This window comes from Nansenia antarctica, assembly GCF_963989245.1.
Source record: "Nansenia antarctica genome assembly, chromosome: 11".
Taxonomy (NCBI): domain Eukaryota; kingdom Metazoa; phylum Chordata; class Actinopteri; order Argentiniformes; family Microstomatidae; genus Nansenia; species Nansenia antarctica.
Window position 1 is genome coordinate 21,477,805 of NC_137681.1, and position 21,567 is coordinate 21,499,371.

The 21,567-nt window shown below is 49.1% G+C and overlaps 1 protein-coding gene across 1 annotated transcript in view; it reads left to right on the forward strand.

Annotated features, from left to right (window-relative positions):
• Nucleotides 1-21,008: 21,008 nt before the first annotated feature.
• The window catches only part of LOC308167210 (telomere length regulation protein TEL2 homolog), an 11,546-nt gene continuing 10,987 nt past the window's right edge, over nucleotides 21,009-21,567 (forward strand). Inside the window, exon 1 of the mRNA XM_080541593.1 lies at nucleotides 21,009-21,033. The gene's annotated coding sequence lies outside the window, so the exon portion shown is untranslated. The remainder of the gene's footprint in view (nucleotides 21,034-21,567) is intronic.

Consider the following 21,567-nt stretch of genomic DNA (forward strand, 5'->3'; position numbering starts at 1 on the left):
GTGGTGGAAGGCCGCCTAATGACTCCTTCTAGTGACACAGATCAAGGGCTCCCACCCTGTATTCACTGACCTCCCCTGACCCGTCCCAGACAGACTAAACTGGTCTCTACCGGTGGCTAAACTGGTCTCTCTACCGTTGGCTAAACCGCTAGCTAATTATGACTGTCAGTGTATCTGTGTGAAAGCTAGCCATGCTAATTATACACTCTGGCTAGCTTCCCCATGGCCCCTTCTGTCAAGGTCATCTCTGTATGTTACCGTGAATGCCCTGCCCGTATCAGTTAACCAACCATCAATCAATCAGACTTCATTTTGTGCAGCACCATTTCAATGCGATGCACTTTACAGGTAACACATGCCGCTGCAGATACAGGACTGTCAATGTTGTGGTCAGGTCTGCAAACCTAACCTAAAGGTTCTTTTTTGGTAGTCCCACTCGTATTTTTCAGGTGGTGAGGCGCGGGGGGTGGGCTGTATCGGCTGTATCCATGGTTACAGCTGGGGTTTAAATGGTAGTCAGGTGAAGAGTTTCTAAACTTAACACTGGCTCTAACTTTAGCTAGAGCTGTACACAAACACACTCACGCCTACGTAGACAGCCTCTCAACACTTGGCCTACAACTACAGGGTGTGTGTGTGTGTGTGTGTGCGTGCGTGGGCACATGCGTACATACAGTATGCGTGTCTGAAGGTGTGTGAAGGGATACACATCCTCATCCCCCTCTCCCTGCCTCCCTCCCTCCCTCCCTCTCTCCCCCAGGTTCTCGCTGAGCAGTGAGCTCCACAGCCAGTCCGTGGTGACGGTGATTAGCGGCGAGGAGGAGCACTTTGAGGACTTTGGAGAGAGCAACTCCTCTGAGCTGCTGCTGGACATCACGGGGGAGGAGGGGGAGGGGGAGGGGGGGGACTCCTCCCTCCTGCAGCCCCCCGACCAGACACACTGCTCCCCCAGGCTCCTCTCCCCCAGGTACGGCCCCAGGGCCACACTCACGCACCCACACACACACACCTCGTCACGTACGCCTGAGTGACTCAACCGTTCTGAAATGTAGGAAGCTGTTTGGGTTTGTGTTGTTGTAAACCAATCAGAGATGGGAACAGGGAGTGGTTTTCGAGAGGTAAGCAGACATAAAGGATATGTAGTAACACATGAATGTCTACATCCCTCTCTGTGAATGGTCTTGTCAGGGATGTCCTGCTTGGTTAAAGGAGGGGAGGTTGTTGTCTGGTTGTGGGGACAGCTGTGATGTCTCAGCTGCATACAGCCTTAGTTCCCACCCCTCTCTATCTCCTTCTCTACCTCCTTCCCTACCTCCTTCTCTATCTCCTTCTCTACCTCCTCCTCTCCCTCCTCCTCTCCCTCCTTCTCTCCCTCCTTCTCTACCTCCTCCTCCTGAAGGGTGAGATATAACAGAGCTAGGGCAATGTTCACTCTCTCACTAATGGAGCCAAAAACAGAGAGCTTTTCCACAGACACACTAACTCAGGGGTTATTTGGTAAGCCAGTATGAGCTGTTTAGAAGTGTCTATGGTGACACCTGAACACACACACACACACACACACATCTGACCACATCTGTCCACACACACACCTGAACTCCACTGACACTGTCTTCTTTTGCCTGTTTCCCCCTAAGCACCCTACCTGAACACACATCAGTACACACACCTGAACACTAGGGGTGTAACGATACATCGATTCACATCGATACATCGATTCATTGACTAACGATCTGATTACATCGACGCAATGTAAAATCATCGATCTATATCGTCATCTTAAAGATACACCTTTATTTTGAAATGGCACATTCTGCGTCACTGTCACCATTTCCGTGCAGCACGCAACTAGCAGACACTCTCTGCTCGGTTGGGAAAACTCAACATGTTGACTGACGCTGGCTGCGTTCGTCAAACACACTCTGGAAATCTGATCAGCACTCGCGGAACGCCATTGTCCAATCAAATGACTTGACGTTGAACCCAGTGTTGTGCTCCGGCGCTCTCAGAGCGAGTTGACGAACGCAGCCCACATGTTACTGACGCTGTCAGCCAGTCAAACGCGGACTCCCAAACCCCACCTCTCCTCTCCTCTGAGCTGTCCTTCCAAACCCACGTTGCGCTAGCCTGCCTAGCTTAGTTAGCTAACGTTAGCTACAATAACTTTGCGAATAAAACAAACAACAAGCACCGTGTGTTCCTCACAGCCCACCACAGGGACACACATCTACCTCCACGTCCACTGGGCTGCTACAGGCCAACTAGCCGCACAGACACACATATTCACAACACTGCATGCTAACAGAAGTTAAGCTAAAGCAGCTAACGTGTGTTTTTTGGGGGGGCATGGTAGGGTCGGGGAGGGGATACAACTTATACACACAAACAGACACACACACACGCACACAACATGATAGCGTCATATCGATCATATCGTCATATCGATCTTGAATCGAATCGAATCGAAATCGTATCGTGACTGACATTGTGATATCGTCAAACATTGTATCGTCATACAAACAAATCGATATAATATCGTATCGTGATGAAGCTGGTGATTTACACCCCTACTGAACACACATCAGTACACACACCTGAACACACACCCCCTCTCTCCTCTAACACTGTCCTCTTCTACCCTTTTCCCCCCTGAGTACCACTTGTCCTCTCCTCTTTTTTATTCTACCCGTTCTCCACCCTCCTTTCTCCCACTCTGTTTTCCGTAGCGTCTCTGAGCCTGATCATGTTTACAGTCAGACCTGTTTGGTAATTCCCATTCTCCGCTGCCAGGAAGTCTCATGGGAAATAAGCCTCTCTAAGCAGGATAGACTGTAGTGAGTCACCCACGCCAAACGCCACGTTTCTCTGAAGTCGTTAAACCGGAATATCCCATGATTTAGTCAACATGACTGTGAGGTCTGATGACTGCCCCCCCACCAGCCCCCCCCCCCCCCCCCCCCCCCATACAGGGAGGACGAAGGTGGCTCAGTCCACTGGACTCCCATCCTTAATGACAGCACTACTGACCAGGTCAGCAGAGTCATAGTGGTTAGTGTTAGACACACACACACACACACACACACACACACACACACACACACTCCACTGCAGCTGTTATTTAATGTGCATGTCCTTCACGCCGGCCAGCAGAAAATGCATGAGACGGTGATTCTCAGGTGCTGATGACAACCTTACACACACACACACACACACACACACTCACACTCACACCCACTCACACCCACACACACACGCACACACCACACCACACCACACACACACACACACACACACACACACACACACACACACACTCACACTCTCACACCACACACACACACACACACACACACACACACACACACACACACACACACACACACTAAAGTAGACCTGTAGTTTATTTTTACACTATTTTACAACCTAATTCTGTCTCACTTGTCACAAAGCTTCCAGTGTCAACTGAATAGAACGGTTTACTACAGTACTGCTGTTATAAAGTAATGTGTGTGTGTGTGTGTGTGTGTTCTCTACACATCTCCTCTACACACCTCCTCTACACCTCCTCTACACCTCCTCTACACCTCCTCTACACACATCTTCGATGCACCACTTCTGTTTTCCTGTCACTCACTCCTTCTCTCCTCCTCTTCCTCCCCCTCTTCCTCTCCTCCTCCTCCCCCCAGCACCCCCTCCCTGCCCGCCAGCTTTCAGAGCTTTCTGAAGGAGGAGGCGCTGGACTTTTTCTGTAGCCAGTGTCACAAACACATCAGCCGTCTGGAAGACCTCAACACTCGCCTCACTTTCTTAGAGATTAATAGGTAACACCCCCATGACCCCCACCCCACCACCATGACCCCCCCACCCCCCACCTCCCGCCCAGTATCACCCCCCACCCCACCCCACCGCCCATAGCCTTGTGTGTGTGTGCGTGTATTGCTGTGTTGAGTAGTAGGTTACATATACATTCTCATACTCTCAAACTCAGGCTTGCTTTCCGGTGTGTGCAGCGTTATAAGTGCGTTACAAGTGTGTGTGCAGTGTAGTGCTGTATTACAGAGGTAACAGTTCATGTTCATGTGAAGGTGAGTGATGTTTCCTGTTGTGCTTTGCTGTGTCTGTGGGTGTGTCTTCTTGTTGGCCAACAGAAGGTTTGCCCTGAGTTTCCCAGGCTTCTATCTGCATGAGCTGTCATCCACAGCAGCTCATAGAAGCAGGCGTCTAACTCAGCCAATCAGCGTTCATGTTGAAGGAGCCGTCTTCTCTTTCAACATGTTCCAGTCAGGAGGCCTGTGGTCATCCTCTCATCCTCTCATCCTCTCATCCTCTCATCCTCTCATCCGCATCTCACTGCAACCCATGACTGAATCACTCTGTCTGGCGACAAAGACTGTAGGCCTTGTGTAGACTGTTTGTGTGTGTGTGTGTGTGTGTGTGTGTGTGTGTGTGTGTGACTACCTCTTCATCCCTCTGTCTCAGGCCAGTAGTAACCAGAGGCCTTGGAGAGAGAGAGAGAGAGAGAGAGAGAGAGAGGGATGAGGGGGTGGAGAGAGAAGGGAGGCAGACCACCAGATAGTGTCTCTTTCCTCTCCTTCCTCTCACCATCCTTTCTCTCTTCCTGACTGACATCCTGTTGTTCTCTCTGTCCGCCCCTCACAGCTCGGGGAAGAGGCTGTCCAGCAAGAAGGTCGCAAGGTAGGCTACGCTAACACTACCTACCACCGCCCCATTAACTCACTATAGACGATAGGTGTTGTTGTTGTTGTTCTTTCGGGATTATGAGTTGAAAGATATCAAGTATACTGTCGCTGTTTAACCCTCCCCTGTTCTCCCCTGGTTAACCCTACCCTGTTCTCCCCTGGTTAACCCTCCCCTGTTTAACCTGTTTAACCCTTCTCTGTGTGCTGCCAGACACCTCCTGAACAGCTCTATGACGTTGGACAGTATGGGAGAGTTGTCCCGGGACATCCTAGACATGGCCGACACAGACATCACTGACAAGGTATCACTCCTGGATACAGCCTCTCACAGCCTCTAACAGTCTCTAACAGCCTCCCACAGTCTCTAACAGCCTCCCACAGCCTCCCACAGTCTCTAACAGCCTCTAACAGTCTCTAACAGTCTCTCACAGCCTCTCACAGCCTCTCACAGCCTCTAACAGCCTCTCACAGCCTCTAACAGCCTCTAGCAGTCTCTAACAGCCTCTCACAGCCTCCCACAGCCTCCCACAGCCTCTCACAGCCTCTCACAGCCTCTAACAGCATCTAACAGCCTCCCACAGTCTCTAACAGCCTCTCACAGCCTCTAACAGCCTCTAACAGCCTCTAACAGTCTCTAACAGCCTCTAACAGTGTCTCAACAGCCTCTAACAGCCTCTAACAGCCTCTAACAGCCTCCCACAGTCTCTAACAGCCTCTCACAGCCTCTCACAGCCTCTAACAGCCTCTAACAGCCTCTAACAGTCTCTAACAGCCTCTAACAGTGTCTCAACAACCTCTAACAGCCTCTAACAGCCTCTAACAGCCTCCCACAGCCTCTAACAGCCTCTCACAGCCTCTCACAGCCTCTAACAGCCTCTAACAGCCTCTAACAGTCTCTAACAGCCTCTAACAGTGTCTCAACAGCCTCTAACAGCCTCTAACAGCCTCTAACAGCCTCTCACAGCCTCTAACAGCCTCTAACAGCCTCTAACAGTCTCTAACAGCCTCTAACAGTGTCTCAACAGCCTCTAACAGCCTCTAACAGCCTCTAACAGCCTCCCACAGCCTCTAACAGCCTCTCACAGCCTCTCACAGCCTCTAACAGCCTCTAACAGCCTCTAACAGTCTCTAACAGCCTCTAACAGTGTCTCAACAGCCTCTAACAGCCTCTAACAGCCTCCCACAGCCTCTAACAGCCTCTAACAGTCTCTAACAGCCTCTCACAGCCTCTAACAGCCTCTCACAGCCTCCCACAGTCTCTAACAGTCTCTAACAGCCTCTAACAGCCTCTAACAGCCTCTAAAAGCCTCTCACAGCCTCCCACAGTCTCTAACAGTCTCTAACAGCCTCTAACAGCCTCTCACAGCCTCTAACAGCCTCTAACAGCCTCTAACAGCCTCCCACAGCCTCCCACAGCCTCCCACAGCCTCTCACAGCCTCTCACAGCCTCATTCAGCCTCTCACAGCCTCTAACAGCCTCCCACAGCCTCTAACAGCCTCTAACAGCCTCTCACAGCCTCTCACAGCCTCCCACAGCCTCTAACAGCCTCTCACAGCCTCCCACAGCCTCTAACAGCCTCAGTCAGCATGGTTTCAGTCCCACACAACATTCACCAACCTTCAATCAAAGGGTCAATCATAACTCCTCCCTCCCTCCCCCCTCCTGTCCCAGGTGCTGCTGCTGGAGCGCCGCGTGGCGGAGTTGGAGAAGGACTCGGAGGCCAGCGGGGAGCAGCGCGCGCGGCTGCGCCAGGAGAACCTGCAGCTCGTCCACAGGGCCAACGCCCTGGAGGAGCAGCTCAAGGAGGCAGAGCTCCGCACTGAGGACCGCCTCCACCAGGAGACCCGGCGGCACAAAGACGCCCTCACCAAGCTGGAGAGGGAGAGAGGGGCGGAGCTAGAGTACCTGCAGGCTAGGTAGGTGGGGTGGGGACTGTGTGTTTGTCTGGGGGGGGGGGGTGTGGGTGTGTGTGTGTGTGTGTTTGTGTGTGGGTGTGGGTGTGGGTGTGGGTGTGTGTGTGTGTGTGTTTGTGTGTGTGTGTGTGTAACTGTGTCTGGCTGTCTATAAAGCCTCAGCCAATGTGTGTAAACATTCGTGTGTGGGTGTGTTTGTGTCAGTCAGTCAGTGTGTGTGTGTGTGTGTGTGTGTGTGTGTGTGTGTGTGTGTGTGTGTTCGTGTTCAGTGTGTGTGTGTGTGTGTGTGTGTACATATGTACATGTGTTCGGTGTGTGTGGTTGTCTGTATGTCTTTACTGAGAGGAGGAGAGAGGGTGGCAGTGTCTCTGAGGCCTGTGGAGGATGGCAGCAGTGACCTCCTAAGATGTGTGTCAACGCCGCTATGGGGCGCCACCGCCCCCTGCTGGCCACAAACAGCACTGACACTGAGCCTAGATCAGTGTTGTTTATCTCAGTCAGTAGCTTAGCTTAGCATCGTCTGACTACCTGTCAGCTGCTCTGGTGTCTCAGATAGAGGGTGTGTCATCTCAGCTCTGAGGTGATAGTGTTGAGAGTGGATATTTGAAGATAGGTTGAAGATGTGTTTATTATTTAGGATAGTGTGTATTTATTGATGCGGTGACTGTATGTGAAAGTATTGTGTTCTCTCTCTCTCTCTCTCCCTCTCTGTCCCTTTCTCTCTTCCTCCCCCTCTCTCTCTGTCCCTTTCTCTCTTCCTCCCCCTCTCTCTCTCTCTCTGTCCCTCTCTCTCCCTCCCTCCCTGTCCCTCTCCCTCTCTCTCTCCCTCCCTCCCTCCCTCCCTCTCTATCTCCCTCTCTCCTTCTCTCTCTCTCTCTCTCTCTCTCTCTCTCTCTCTCTCTCTCTCTCAGACTACAGCAGCTGGATGAGGAGAACAGTGACCTGCGTTCCTGTGTTCCCTGTCTGAGAGCCAACATCGAGAGACAAGAAGAGGTCAGACAAATTTCCTCTTTTTCCTCTCCTGTCATCCCTCCATCCGTCCCTCCTCCTTTACTCCCCTCCATCTAGCCATCTGTCCTACTTCCACCTTCTCCTCCATCCCTCCTCACTCTCACCCCTCTGGCTCCCCTCCTCTCATCTCTCCTTCACTGCCCCCCTCATTTCTCTTTACTCATCCTCCAATTTCCTTTCATCTCCTGCCATCCCTCCCTCCTCTCACCCCCTCATCCCTCCCTCCCTCCTGTCCTCCCTCCCTCCTCTCCTCTCATCCCTCCTCTCATCCCTCCCTCCTCTCCTCCCTCCCTCCTCTCACCCCCCCATCCCTCCTCTCATCCCCCTCAGGAGAAGAGGAAGCTGCAGGATGAGGTGGAGGACATGACGGAGAGGTTGAACGAGGAGCTGGAGACGCGTCAGAAGACGTCAGACAAGCTGAGTCACCAGCGCCACCAGAGCCAGAAGGAGAAGGAGTGCACGCAGGAGGTGAGAGGTCACATGACCAGATTATTATAATTAAGTCACCCGAGCGAGCCTTCAACGTTCTAGAAGGTGACGCCAGGGGTGACGCTTTACTCACCGGAAATGCATCAATGACGATGCTTCATTTTGTAGCCAATCAAGGTACTGTTGCTAGGTAACCCTGGTCCCTCCCCCCTCTCTAAACCTGCCCCCCCCCTCCTCCCCAGCTGATCGAGGACCTGAGGAAGCAGCTGGAACACCTGCAGTTGTACAAGATGGAGGTGGAGGCCAAGAGGGGGCGGTCTCCTAGCGCAGGGCTGCAGGAGTACCAGAGCCGCACGCGGGAGGCGGAGCTAGAGCAGGAGATACGACGGCTCAAACAGGTAACACACACACACACACATGTACGCCACTAGGGATATATCCGAATCCGAATCCGGTATTCGGATAGCACGAATAATGAGATTTAAACAGATACAGATTCTATCCGATGTTGCTCGATATTATTCTGAAAAAAACAAAACACAATTGACATGATGGCTGTAAAGGATTTTTCATCTTATAAATGATTTTAACATCTGTATGTTAAAGGTGTATGTGTTGGATGTATGCATGTATGGATGTATTGGATGTATGCATGGTCTATTCATTTTCACACAGAATGTAACAGTAGATTTCCATGGAGTAATTTCCCGTGGGATTGTTGAGAGTCTGGCTGTCCTGTTTATGAACACAGAGCCCTGATTGAGGACTGTGTGTTCATGGACAGTGATGGAGTGCAGACTCGTTATCAATGTTGTGACTATGTTGACAATACCAAATGTACAATGTGAAGGTTTGGTGTCAGTCTTTGAAAGCTTCCCATTGAGAGGTTGATTTGACTACTCAACTCGAGTTGTGAAAGATCATTTTCTTTAATAAATATTATACCTAGATTTAAAGCAAGTTCCTATCTTGAGTCTCATAATTAATCCACAACATGGCTGTGTTCGTAAATTCGCTCTGAGAGCGCCGGAGCGCACACTGGGTCCAACGTCATAAAGGGACCAAGTAATTTGATTGGACAAGAGGCGTTCCATGGGTGCCGATCAGATTACACGCAAAATGGATATATATTTGATAATGAAATAATGAAATCAATTTGATGCTTTGAAGGCACAAACATTGCATTGCCATGAATATTGGATTCGAAAATATGAAATGTGACGATTTAACGAGACGTCCGGTATAAACCACACCCACTTCCGGTATAAACCACACCCACTTCCGGTCGATACAGATATTTAAACAGATATTTTTATGGTTAAACAGATACAGATACAGATAATGACGTCTCTTTACACCCCTAACGCAGACACACACACACTCACGCACACACGCTCACACACGCACACACACGCTCACACACACACACACACACACACACACACACACACTCACTCACGCACACACACACTCACACACGCATGCACCCTCTGTGTGTGTGTGTGTGTGTGTGTGTGCGTGTGCGTGTGCGTGTGCCTGTGCGTGTGCTTGTGCTTGTGCTTGTGCTTGTGCTTGTTCGCGTGCAAGTGTGTGTGTATGACCTGTATAACCCCTGCATCTCCAGGACAACCGGGGTTTGAAGGAGCAGAATGATGAGCTGAACGGCCAGATCATCAACCTCAGCATCCAGGGGGCCAAGAACCTGGTCTCCACCTCCTTCTCCGAGTCGCTGGCCGCCGAGATCAACTCTGTGTCGCGCGGCGAGGTCAGTCCCAAGACCTTAGTTCCTAGTCCCTATCTCCTACCCCCTATCTCCTACCCCTACCCCCTACCTCCTAGCCTCTACCTCCTAGCCTCTACCTCCTAGTCTCTACCCCCTAGCCTCTACCTCCTAGTCCCTACCTCCTAGCCTCTACCCCCTAGCCTCTACCTCCTAGCCTCTACCCCCTAGCCTCTACCTCCTAGCCTCTACCCCCTAGCCTCTACCCCCTAGCCTCTACCTCCTAGCCTCTACCCCCTAGCCTCTACCTCCTAGCCCCTACCTCCTAGCCTCTACCCCCTAGTCTCTACCTCCTAGCCTCTACCCCCTAGCCTCTACCCCCTAGCCTCTACCTCCTAGCCTCTACCTCCTAGCCCCTACCTCCTAGCCTCTACCCCCTAGCCTCTACCTCCTAGCCTCTACCCCCTAGCCTCTACCCCCTAGCCTCTACCCCCTAGCCTCTACCTCCTAGCCCCTACCTCCTAGCCTCTACCCCCTAGCCTCTACCTCCTAGCCTCTACCCCCTAGCCTCTACCCCCTAGCCTCTACCTCCTAGCCTCTACCCCCTAGCCTCTACCTCCTAGCCTCTACCTCCTAGCCTCTACCCCCTAGCCTCTACCCCCTAGCCTCTACCCCCTAGCCTCTACCTCCTAGCCCCTACCTCCTAGCCTCTACCCCCTAGCCTCTACCTCCTAGCCTCTACCCCCTAGCCTCTACCTCCTAGCCTCTACCTCCTAGCCTCTACCCCCTAGCCTCTACCTCCTAGCCTCTACCTCCTAGCCTCTACCCCCTAGCCCCTACCTCCTAGCCCCTACCTCCTAGCCTCTACCCCCTAGCCTCTACCTCCTAGCCTCTACCCCCTAGCCTCTACCTCCTAGCCCCTACCTCCTAGCCTCTACCCCCTAGCCTCTACCCCCTAGCCTCTACCCCCTAGCCTCTACCCCCTAGCCTCTACCTCCTAGCCTCTACCTCCTAGCCCCTACCTCCTAGCCTCTACCCCCTAGCCTCTACCTCCTAGCCCCTACCTCCTAGCCTCTACCCCCTAGCCTCTACCTCCTAGCCTCTACCCCCTAGCCTCTACCCCCTAGCCTCTACCCCCTAGCCACTACCTCCTAGCCCCTACCCCCTAGGCCCTACCTCCTAGCCCCTACCCCCTAGCCTCTACCTCCTACCCCAGTCTAGACCTGAATGAGTTAGGTGTGTGTGTGTGTGTGTCAGCACTATGGTGGTTGGCTGGGCTCCATGTTGCTGTGTGACTGACCAATTCATGGACTCAGTCATATTACAGATCACTTTTCACTGTGTTCAATACACACACAACAATGAATGGATCTCAATGATATTGTGTTACTATAATACTTATAAACATTCTCTCTGTATGTGCGTGTGCCTGTGCGTGTGTGTGTGTTTGTGTGCGTGCGTGCGTGCGTGTGCGTAGCTGATGGAGGCCATCCACAAGCAGGAGGACGTCAACTTCCGTCTCCAGGACTACATCGACCGCATCATTGTGGCCATCATGGAGTCCAACCCCTCCATCCTGGAGGTCAAGTAAAGGTCAGGGGTCGCCTGGCCACGCCCACCCGCCCCCGCCGTCTCATTGGACAGCTGCACTGGAAGGGTCGTGTGATTGGCTACTGAGACTATGATGAAGGATAGATGAACCTATCGCACTCCTCCAGCTCCCAATCACCCTCGAAGAGAAGATTTCAAAGAAGATTAAAATTCAAAGAAGACAAAATATTTTTGTTTTTATTATTCAGTCACTGTTGACGGCTGTTGTCTCTATGAAAAAATAAGCTATGTTTGGTGCAAGGTCCCTGGGATTTGAGCTTGTGTGTGTGTGTGTGTGTGTGTGTGTGTGTGTGTGTGTGTGTGTGTGTGTGTGTTTGTGTGTGTGTGTGCATGTGTGTGTGTGCATGTGTACCCCGCCTCTATAGGCTTTGGTTCCGATGACGTCCCTGTATTTGGGTCGAGGGACCTGAGTTTCCCTGAGAGAGTGTGTGTGTGTGTGTGTGTGTGTGTGTGTGTGTCCGAGGTTCTGTGTGTGAATGTGTATTCAGTGGAATTCCATCAAGTCAGTCATCGAATCTCCTTGTCCCTGTCCCTGTCCCATTACTGAAAATATAGAAAACATTTTTCAACATACAGATTTGGCCCACATATTAAATGTACAATATCGGTCCTGAAATTTCACCTAAGACTCCAAAACATGATCCAAAACGTCATATAGCGTATCAGCTAACGGCAATTGAGGTCAGGGTCCGGATTAGGCTAGTCAATTGAGGTTAGGGTTAGGCTAGTCAGTTGAGGTCAGGGTTAGGCTAGTCAGTTGAGGTCAGGGTTAGGGTTAACCCTCACTTCAAGACAGAATCCCTCTGAAAGAAATCCTTTTTTGAGGGAGATGACCTCTGTGTCTGTGTGTGTGTGTGTGTGTGTGTGTGTGTGTGTGTGTGTGTGTGTGTGTGTGTGTGTGTGTGTGTGTGGTTGTGTTCCCCTGCATCAGACTGAACCGTGTTTAAACCGTGGTCAACCAGGTGTTTAAGCCGTATGAAGCTGTGGTCAGGTGAAGTGAACCGCGTGTCTCTCTGTATCCAGGCCTGCTGTGCTGCCTGCTGTGCCCGACCTACAGTCAGGCCTCGTCCTGTCACGCTTGCAGGGTGTCTTTATTCTGAATGGAACGTACGTGTGTGTGTATGTGTGTGTCACGGTGACCCAGGTGAGGGACATGGCCTTGGGTAGGAGAGGACGAGGCAATGCCCTGAGGGTTAGCGTGTGTGTGTGTGTGTGTGCTTAGTGTTGTGTGCTGCGTGGTTGTGTAATGGTTTGGTTGCCACAGCAGTAGTAACATGAATGACATCATCGTTCTTGTGAACCTCTGGGTCTCCATGGTGATGAAACTAGCTGGCTTATTGTTTGCTGCGTCTCCATTAGTTTTTACTATGACACAGAGTCCTCTGGGATCAGGTGGTCACAAGACTACAAATACACAACACTCCACTTCCCATCACTCCCCTCTAGTTTAAGCTCCTTGTGGGAAATGTAGTTCATAACTGACATAGTAGTTTAGACAAAGTGGTAAATACTGACATTAACGTTACTCATACTGACAAGACTGATTTTGATGGTGTAACTTAAAGACACTAAATAGACATTACAAATTGATAGAAAAACTGTGCAGAATTGGGAGTTGTAGTTCTATTTGGGAGCAGAGTTGTCTGGGATTGGGAAGTGTAGTTCTGTGGAGTGTGAGCCCGCCTGATCCTGAGTGTTCTCTGGCTGAGTGAAGGTCACAGGGACCAACAGCTGATCCAGGTCGTCACCGAGCATTCTCATTGGACGAGAGACTTACTGTCCATGAAAATGCTGAAAGACTGAAAATGTTTAAAATGTTTGACAATGTTGTATGATGCAATGAAATCGGTTGTACTTTGCACTCATTTTTGTTTTGATTAAGACAGAAAGAAATATATATTATTTGTTTGTCAGGTGAAAACAGTTTATTGTAAAGGGATGAAATCCTAAATTGAAGAGGACATCTCTTATGAATGTGTTTAAGCCCACACGAATAACCGAAGAAAGCGGAAAATGAATTGAAAACTGACTTGCTCTTTGTGTGGCTGAGGGAGAGTTTCAAACAGGTTAGCTTTCCCTCCTCTCAACTCTCTCGCCTCTGGATCTAAAGGAACTTTCCAGATACGCTTCAGCGTTTAGCAATACCGTCGCCAAGGACAGCGGACACGGATAACGACGGATATCCAGGACAGACAGACGTCACAAACTGATAAACTCTCTTCTGTACCGTCAGAGGCTCGGCTGACTTCTGTCCTCTGAGCTCCTCTGAGCTGGTCCTCTCCCCTCTGGCCACGGACATGATGACAGGAGAACACGCTGCAGCCCTGACCTGCTGCACAGCACTGCTGTCTCTTCACAAACGGACTCTTCCGGGCTGTTGAGATGGTGGACATAGAGGTGGATGTTGCTGTTGATATGTGTCCTCTCTGGATAGCGGTGTTCATATCTCTCTCCAACTGGCTAGAACGGCTGACGGGGCCTGGAGTTTGTCCCTGCAACTGATTTACAGACGTACTGGGCGGACAGCATGACATCACTGCGCCAACTAGAAATACAGACAAACAGCAGCACCCACCAGAGCTAGATGTCTATAGCTGTGGCCTCCTCTCTCCCTCCCCCTCCCTCTCTCTCTCACTCTCCCCCCTCCACCTATAGACCCTGGCTATGTCAGTCACTGCTCCTCTCCTCCCCTCCTCTCTTATCTGCTTGACACTCCATCAGTGGAGGCTGGTGGAGGTGGAATTCGGAGGACGGGCTCATTGTAATGCATGGAACGGAATGAGGAATGGTATCAATTGGTCCTCCGATTTCTACCTCCGCCAGCCTCCACTTGAGGCTCCATGGACACTGGCCTTGGATGTAAATGACTTGTACATGTCAAAGTTGTTTTCTAAACCGTGTAGATTCTAGCTATTTTTATAGTCGGGAGAAGAAGAAAAACTGATTGAATGAACTTTTCTTTCTTTTTCTTTTGGTCTTCAGCTGAGAAGCGACCTGCTCTTCCCTGTGAAGGTCGTCTGTCTGTCTGTCCGTTGCTATAGCATGTAGGAGCGACAGTATACTTCAGATTCTCACTTTAGTGTGTGACATCACATGATGCAGATATTTATTCAACATTTCACACAATTCTCTCTCTCTCTCTCTCCCTTTCTAAAAACGTTATCCGTTGCTTCTTCCAAACAGAAGTTTGTACATAGTTTTTGCATATCTGGACGCTCAAGGGAAGTTGTGGGTATTCACAGTAATGGGGCGATGGGAATTCTACTGGATATGGGGAATTTTAAAGAGTTGTTGAATTTAAGAGAAATGTATAATCGAAAAGTCATGTTTCTGCTTGGATTGAACTGAAGTCTTGTTCATGGGAAGTCTGAGCAATTCAAAATGTCTGATGGTTACAGTTTGGCTAAGGTCATAGGTCATGATGAAGGGCGTTGCCATGGTAGCGAGAACAGAGCTGGCCAATGACACGGTCTCCTCAGAACAGGCACCAAACCTTTCATCCATTCCACAGAACTCTACTGTATATCAATCACCTTCACTGAGCTTGTCATGTTTTAGGACGACTAGTTCAGATGGCTAGCTAGCGTGAGACGTAGCATGGTTGCTATCTGCCTGTCTGACTGGATCCAGGCTGAGTGAGAGCAGACATTCCCCCAGCAGAGATCAGCCTCATACGATGGGATCCTCTGATGCACTTTATCAAGCCCCCACAGACTCTACAACCCCCTGCATTCAAAAAGACCAAAGAATGAAGTTTGGCTTCAAACTGACCATTTCTCTATCAGCTCTCTCTCTCTCTCTCTCTCTCTCTCTCTCTCTCTCTCTCTCTCTCTCTCTCTCTCTCTCTCTCTCTCTCGCTCTCTCTCTCGCTCTCTCTTCCTCTCTCTATCTATCTAACTAACTTACTCCTTGCTAGAAATTGAAAATAATATCAAGAGAAAAGTAATTAATGTCATTGCTGGGTCCACCTCTGCCCTGAGGAACTGGCGTGCTAGTCTGAACACTGTGTGTCTCATCCCTGCCTGGCTGGGAGGACGCTGACCGTACAGAACCGGCAGTACCTCCTTCAATTATCATTATTAAAAAAAAGTTTAATGTTTAAATAAATGGTCATTTTTGTGAAACTTTTGCTCTCACAATTTAGCTTCCAACCTCCAGGGAAAGTCTAGCTGAAGGCACACACCACTACTGAGCTAGTAGTGCACAGCTTGCCAGTTTAAAGGACAGGGGAAGAAAACACAAAATAAAAAAGAGAAACATTGTAAAAAAAACATACAGAAATGGTCAAACTGAAGTGTATTCTTATTCCTGAAGGATAATGTATAAATTATGATGAACACTATTGTTTACTGCTCTATATCATTGTTGATGATCCCCAGAGAGATCCCTTACCCTTATCGTCAATGGGGAATTATAATGTCAAGTCATTGTACAAAAGGTAAACGAAAACAGTGAAGTTAAGAATAGAGAAAAATAAATCAAATAAAATTAACCTGTGTTTGATTGTGTTGTTATTTTTCATGTTCTGCACCTTTCCCTACATTTACACTGAACAGAGACTGCACAGTATACATGAAGAGACTGTGGTCCTGTCCTTTCTGTCATAGAATTAGAATCATTCTAATAGAATCATTCCAATTCTATGATTCCAGTAACCATGGTAAAGATGTTGGGTTTTTGTTGCCATTCAAGATTCTACTATCCCCATATTTCATGATTTGATCTATTTTTTCACTTCAACATAGTTTTGTTGCCATTCAAGAGTTGCCAGCATTTTACCAAATAATGTCTATGCATGTGACGAACAAACTCAATGGTAAGTCGCGCTTTCTTACCAACTTCATGATGACCAAAAGTCATTTCTAAAACAAGTCCTTACTAAACCCTTAGTTGTTACTAGCTAGATTTCAAACTAGTTGTTTACTCATTTCGTTTGCACCACACCATCTTTTGCCAATCTAGCCAAAGCTAGTAAATACTTAATAATGTGCAAATTGTTACTAAAAAGACATTGTCGCATAAAACGTGATGGAAGAACTTTATAGGCAATCAGTGAGCAACGCAAAATGTAAACAACTACCGAGTTGATCCATGAACAGTGTTGCCAACTGTTACACACCCGAAGGTATGTGTAAGGTAGTAACAAATAAGGGAGTCCACACATGTGTTTAAATGATACAATTATAGAGAGATCATCACCCTCCCGGGCCTCCCTAGAGCTCTACTGGGAGCAGGAGTGGAAGAGCCCTCTGGGAGAGGACTTCAATTTGCTGGAGGAAATGCTGCCAGAGCTGGCCTCAAGGGGGATCTTCTTCCCATCCCACATGGTCACAGAGGAGAGGGAGACCGTGAGTAATTGCCTACATGTAGTTTGTTAAAGGCTGTATTCCTGTCAAATGGATAACGGAATGCAATTGTTTTGTGTGATTGATTGGTGAATATTATTTGTATTTACTTGTTTAAATCTTATAGTAATTCTTATATTATTTAGTTATTTTGTGTTTATGATGTGTGGATATGTTAAAGCACTTTGAGCTGCAACGTTTGCAGGGAAAGTGCTATACAAATAAAGGTTTATTATTATTATTCATATTAATAAATGTTTTATAATATGAATCTGATGACATTTAGGTTAAAATGTCTCTCTCTCTCTGTGTCTCTGTCTCTCGTTCTGTGTCTCTGTCTCTGTCTCTGTCTCTCTCTCTCTCTCTCTCTCTCTCTCTCTCTCTCTCTCTCTCTCTCTCTCTCTCTCTCTCTCTGTCTCTCTCTCTGTCTCTGTCTCTCTCTCTGTGTCTCTGTCTCTGTCTCTCTCTCTCTCGGTCTCTAGGAGTCAGATGACTCCTCCATCTCTCCTAACCTGTCACCATCACCCCCCCGGGCCTCCCTAGAGCTCTACTGGCAGCAGGAGTGGACCGCAGGCAGACCGCAGACCGCCACTTCCTCCTCGTCCAATGAGACGTCACCATGCGGACATCGCCAAGCTGAGTCCCTGGTATCCATCAGCCTGGGTTCCACCACCAGCTCCATTGGCTCAATTAGAGAGACTCAGGTCACCAGCATTTCATCTTGTTTTTAAATGGACATATTTACATTTACATACCCCAGCTCCCCAACAGAAAATCTTGATGTTCAATTGCTATGTATTTTTTTGGGTATCTGCACCAGAATGATCACAATGGAATGTATAGTTATCCTCTTATCTCCTTGACTTCCATTCACAGTCCAGTGTGAGCATCGCTGCTGGAGCCAGTTCTGACCAGCCAGAGGTGGAGGTGGTTGTGGACCCTCTCTCTAAGAGTGAGTATATCTGGTGGTAATGTCTTCACTGGAAAACGTCACGTTTTGACTGGATGGTTTTTGCCGACAGTCATTCTTCTGGCACACATGAATCCACTCTCCACTTACTGTCTGAGAAGTGACACCTTTTCATCTGCTTGTCAGGCAAAGAGGAGAAGAAAATGCACACCTTCTGGACCTGCTGCTGCTCCGCAGAGGATGAGGACTAGAGTCCCCCCACCCCCCAGTACTATAATTTGTCCCATTCTCCCCGTTGTCCCATTCTCACTCTCTCTCTCTCTCTCTCTCTCTCTCTCTCTCTCTCTCTCTCTCTCTCTCTCTCTCTCTCTCTCTCTCTCTCTCGCTCTCTCTTTCTCTCCATCTATCTATCTAACTAACTTACTCCTTGCTAGAAATTGGAAATAATATCAAGAGAAAAGTAATTAATGTCATTGCTGGGTCCACCTCTGCCCTGAGGAACTGGCGTGCTAGTCTGAACACTGTGTGTCTCATCCCTGCCTGGCTGGGAGGACGCTGACCGTACAGAACCGGCAGTACCTCCTTCAATTATCATTATTTTTTAAAAGTTTAATGTTTAAATAAATGGTCATTTTTGTGAAACTTTTGCTCTCACAATTTAGCTTCCAACCTCCAGGGAAAGTCTAGCTGAAGGCACACACCACTACTGAGCTAGTAGTGCACAGCTTGCCAGTTTAAAGGACAGGGGAAGAAAACACAAAATAAAAAAGAGAAACATTGTAAAAAAAAAACATACAGAAATGGTAAAACTGAAGTTTATTCTTATTCCTGAAGGATAATGTATAAATTATGATGAACACTATTGTTTACGGCTCTATATCATTTTTGATGATCCCCAGAGAGATCCCTTACCCTTATCGTCAATGGGGAATTATAATGTCAAGTCATTGTACAAAAGGTAAACGAAAACAGTGAAGTTAAGAATAGAGAAAGATATATCAAATAAAATTAACCTGTGTTTGATTGTGTTGTTATTTTTCATGTTCTGCACCTTTCCCTACATTTACACTGAACAGAGACTGCATAGTATACATGAAGAGACTGTGGTCCTGTCATTTCTGTCATAGAATTAGAATCATTCTAATAGAATCATTCCAATTCTATGATTCCACTAACCATGGTAAAGATGTTGGTTTCCGTGGAGACTGAATGCAGTATCTTTTGAGTTCCTTATGTTAATGTAATCCCTGAATGTTGCCATTCAAGAGTTGCCAGCATTTTACCAAATAATGTCTATGCATGTGACGAACCTCAATGGTAAGTCGCGCTTTCTTACCAACTTCAAGTAATTTACTGAATATGTGTCGTAGCCTACAGTAGATTCCATTTAAGGATGTATGCTATTTTAATTAGACTAGTTGAAATTGATTAATCTGGTAGACAGAGAGAGTAGATATGCCTGTGTTTGTGAGCAGCATCCCTCTCTATAGTCAGTCATCAGCTTTGAATGAGACAAACTTATCTGATGCAAAGGTATGACCCCCGCTCTCCCCTGTGTCCACCTGTTCTATACAGAGGAAGCCTCCCCCGACCCCTCCACCACTCAACTGGGGTATAGCTACCCTGCCCAGCCCCAGCCCCTCCCCACCGACCCCAACCCCCCTGCCTATTGCCACCCCCTCTACCAGCAGTGTCAGTGCTGGACCCCTTCTCAGTCTCCAATGCAGGCCATGGAGAGGTACTACGACTGGAACCAGCAACAGCAGCAGTCCAGTCCTGTCTATAGACCCACTGACCAGCAGTACCTCAACCATACAGTGCCCTACCCCCTTACCTATGGGGAGCCCCCACCCTACCCCCTTACCTATGGGGAGCCCCCACCCTACCCCCTTACCTATGGGGAGCCCCCACCCTCCCCCCTTACCTATGGGGAGCCCCCACCCTACCCCCTTACCTATGGGGAGCCCCCACCCTCCCCCCTTACCTATGGGGAGCCCCCACCCTACCCCCTTACCTATGGGGAGCCCCCACCCTCCCCCCTTACCTATGGGGGGCCCGCACCCTACCCCCTTACCTATGGGGAGCCCCCACCCTCCCCCCTTACCTATGAGGAGCCCGCACCCTACCCCCTTACCTATGGGGGGCCCGCACCCTACCCCCTTACCTATGGGGAGCCCCCACCCTCCCCCCTTACCTATGGGGAGCCCCCACCCTACCCCCTTACCTATGGGGTGCCCCCACCCTCCCCCCTTACCTATGGGGAACCCACACCCTACCCCCTTACCTATGGGGTGCCCCCACCCTACCCCCTTACCTATGGGGAGCCCCCACCCTCCCCCCTTACCTATGGGGAGCCCCCACCCTACCCTCTCTCGCAGGGGGGCGCCCTGCCCTACCCCTCCATGCAGCAGCACCAGAGGGGTCCATGGACCCAGGTGGTGGTCGCCACCCCCCAGCCCTCCACCATAGACCCCCACGTCCTCGGGGAGGTGGGGCCGGTGTGTTCTCTGATGGTGGCCATGCTGGTGGCAGGCATACCGGTGGTCCCTGTGGCTGGGGTGGGGATGGGGAGAGTGCTGAATACCGCCCAGTGGTTCAAGAAGATGCACCCCAGGATGGAGGCCCTGTGGGGGGAGGAGATGGAGGAGATACTGGCGTCGTTGGAGAGACAGGATGGAGACAGGTGTAGGGCTTTCACACCGGCAAAGAACCGTGCCGGTTCGCGTTCGCGAACCAAGTCTGGAACCGGCCGGCGCGTTCAGACCGAAGCTAAATTGGTTCGGAAACTGAAAAGTTGGTTCGCAGCGGGCACACAAAAATAGTGGTTCTCAAGCGCGAACCAAAACGTAGAACAGTCACGTCGTCAGTGGGTGTGTCCTATTCTAGGCTGCAGAGACCAGCAAGGAGGAAGTAGACAAAATGTAATCTAATCTAAATCTAATCATTAAGTGGTGGAGTTGTACCGGACTCCATTTCCCCTCGGTCAGGACTTTGTCTGATTAACAGTGATAATAGGCTGGGGAGGATTCTAAAATGAACAGTTATCTATAACATTATTATCTTTACATGACCATTTATATTGTGGAGAAATTGTTTCTTTTTTATATCGGTTCTTATAAATGCACTAACACATGATAATGTCTTGCATAGAAATACATATCTTCAAGATGTGCTGGGATGCGTACCCTCTTTTTATACTTTTAGTAGTAGTAGACAAATTAAAAATAGAAAGTAGATGGTACAAGCAAGCACGTCGGCTTATTGAATGCAACTCAAAAGTTTCTACCCGGAACGTTTCTTGCAACAGTACCTCCATTCACTACGGAGTTATTTTGTAAGCGTACTCAAAAACGAGGAGCTGTCGGAAAGCGGCAACATTCAGTCACAGCAAAAGTAGGTTATACAACAACACATTATGAGGACGACGCTTCAACATGGATCTGTCCATGAGTTGTATCTCGCTGCAGTATGCATGTCTATGTGGACTTTAAATCATTAACATGTTCAAAGGCGTAGTTCATCACTTGGCCATTATACATTAGACAGGACACGGCGTGGGAATGAATGTTACCAGACAGCAGCTAGGATGTTAGGTGTTTAGGATGTTGGGTGTCTAGGATGTTGGGTGTTTAGGATGTTGGGTGTTTAGGATGTTGGGTGTTTAGGATGTTGGGTGTCTAGGGTGTTGGGTGTTTAGGTGTTTAGGATGTTGGGTGTCTAGGATGTTGGGTGTTTAGGATGTTGGGTGTTTAGGTGTTTAGGATGTTGGGTGTCTAGGATGTTGGGTGTTTAGGATGTTGGGTGTTTAGGATGTTGGGTGTTTAGGTGTTTAGGATGTTGGGTGTCTAGGATGTTGGGTGTTTAGGATGTTGGGTGTTTAGGATGTTGGGTGTTTAGGATGTTGGGTGTTTAGGATGTTGGGTGTTT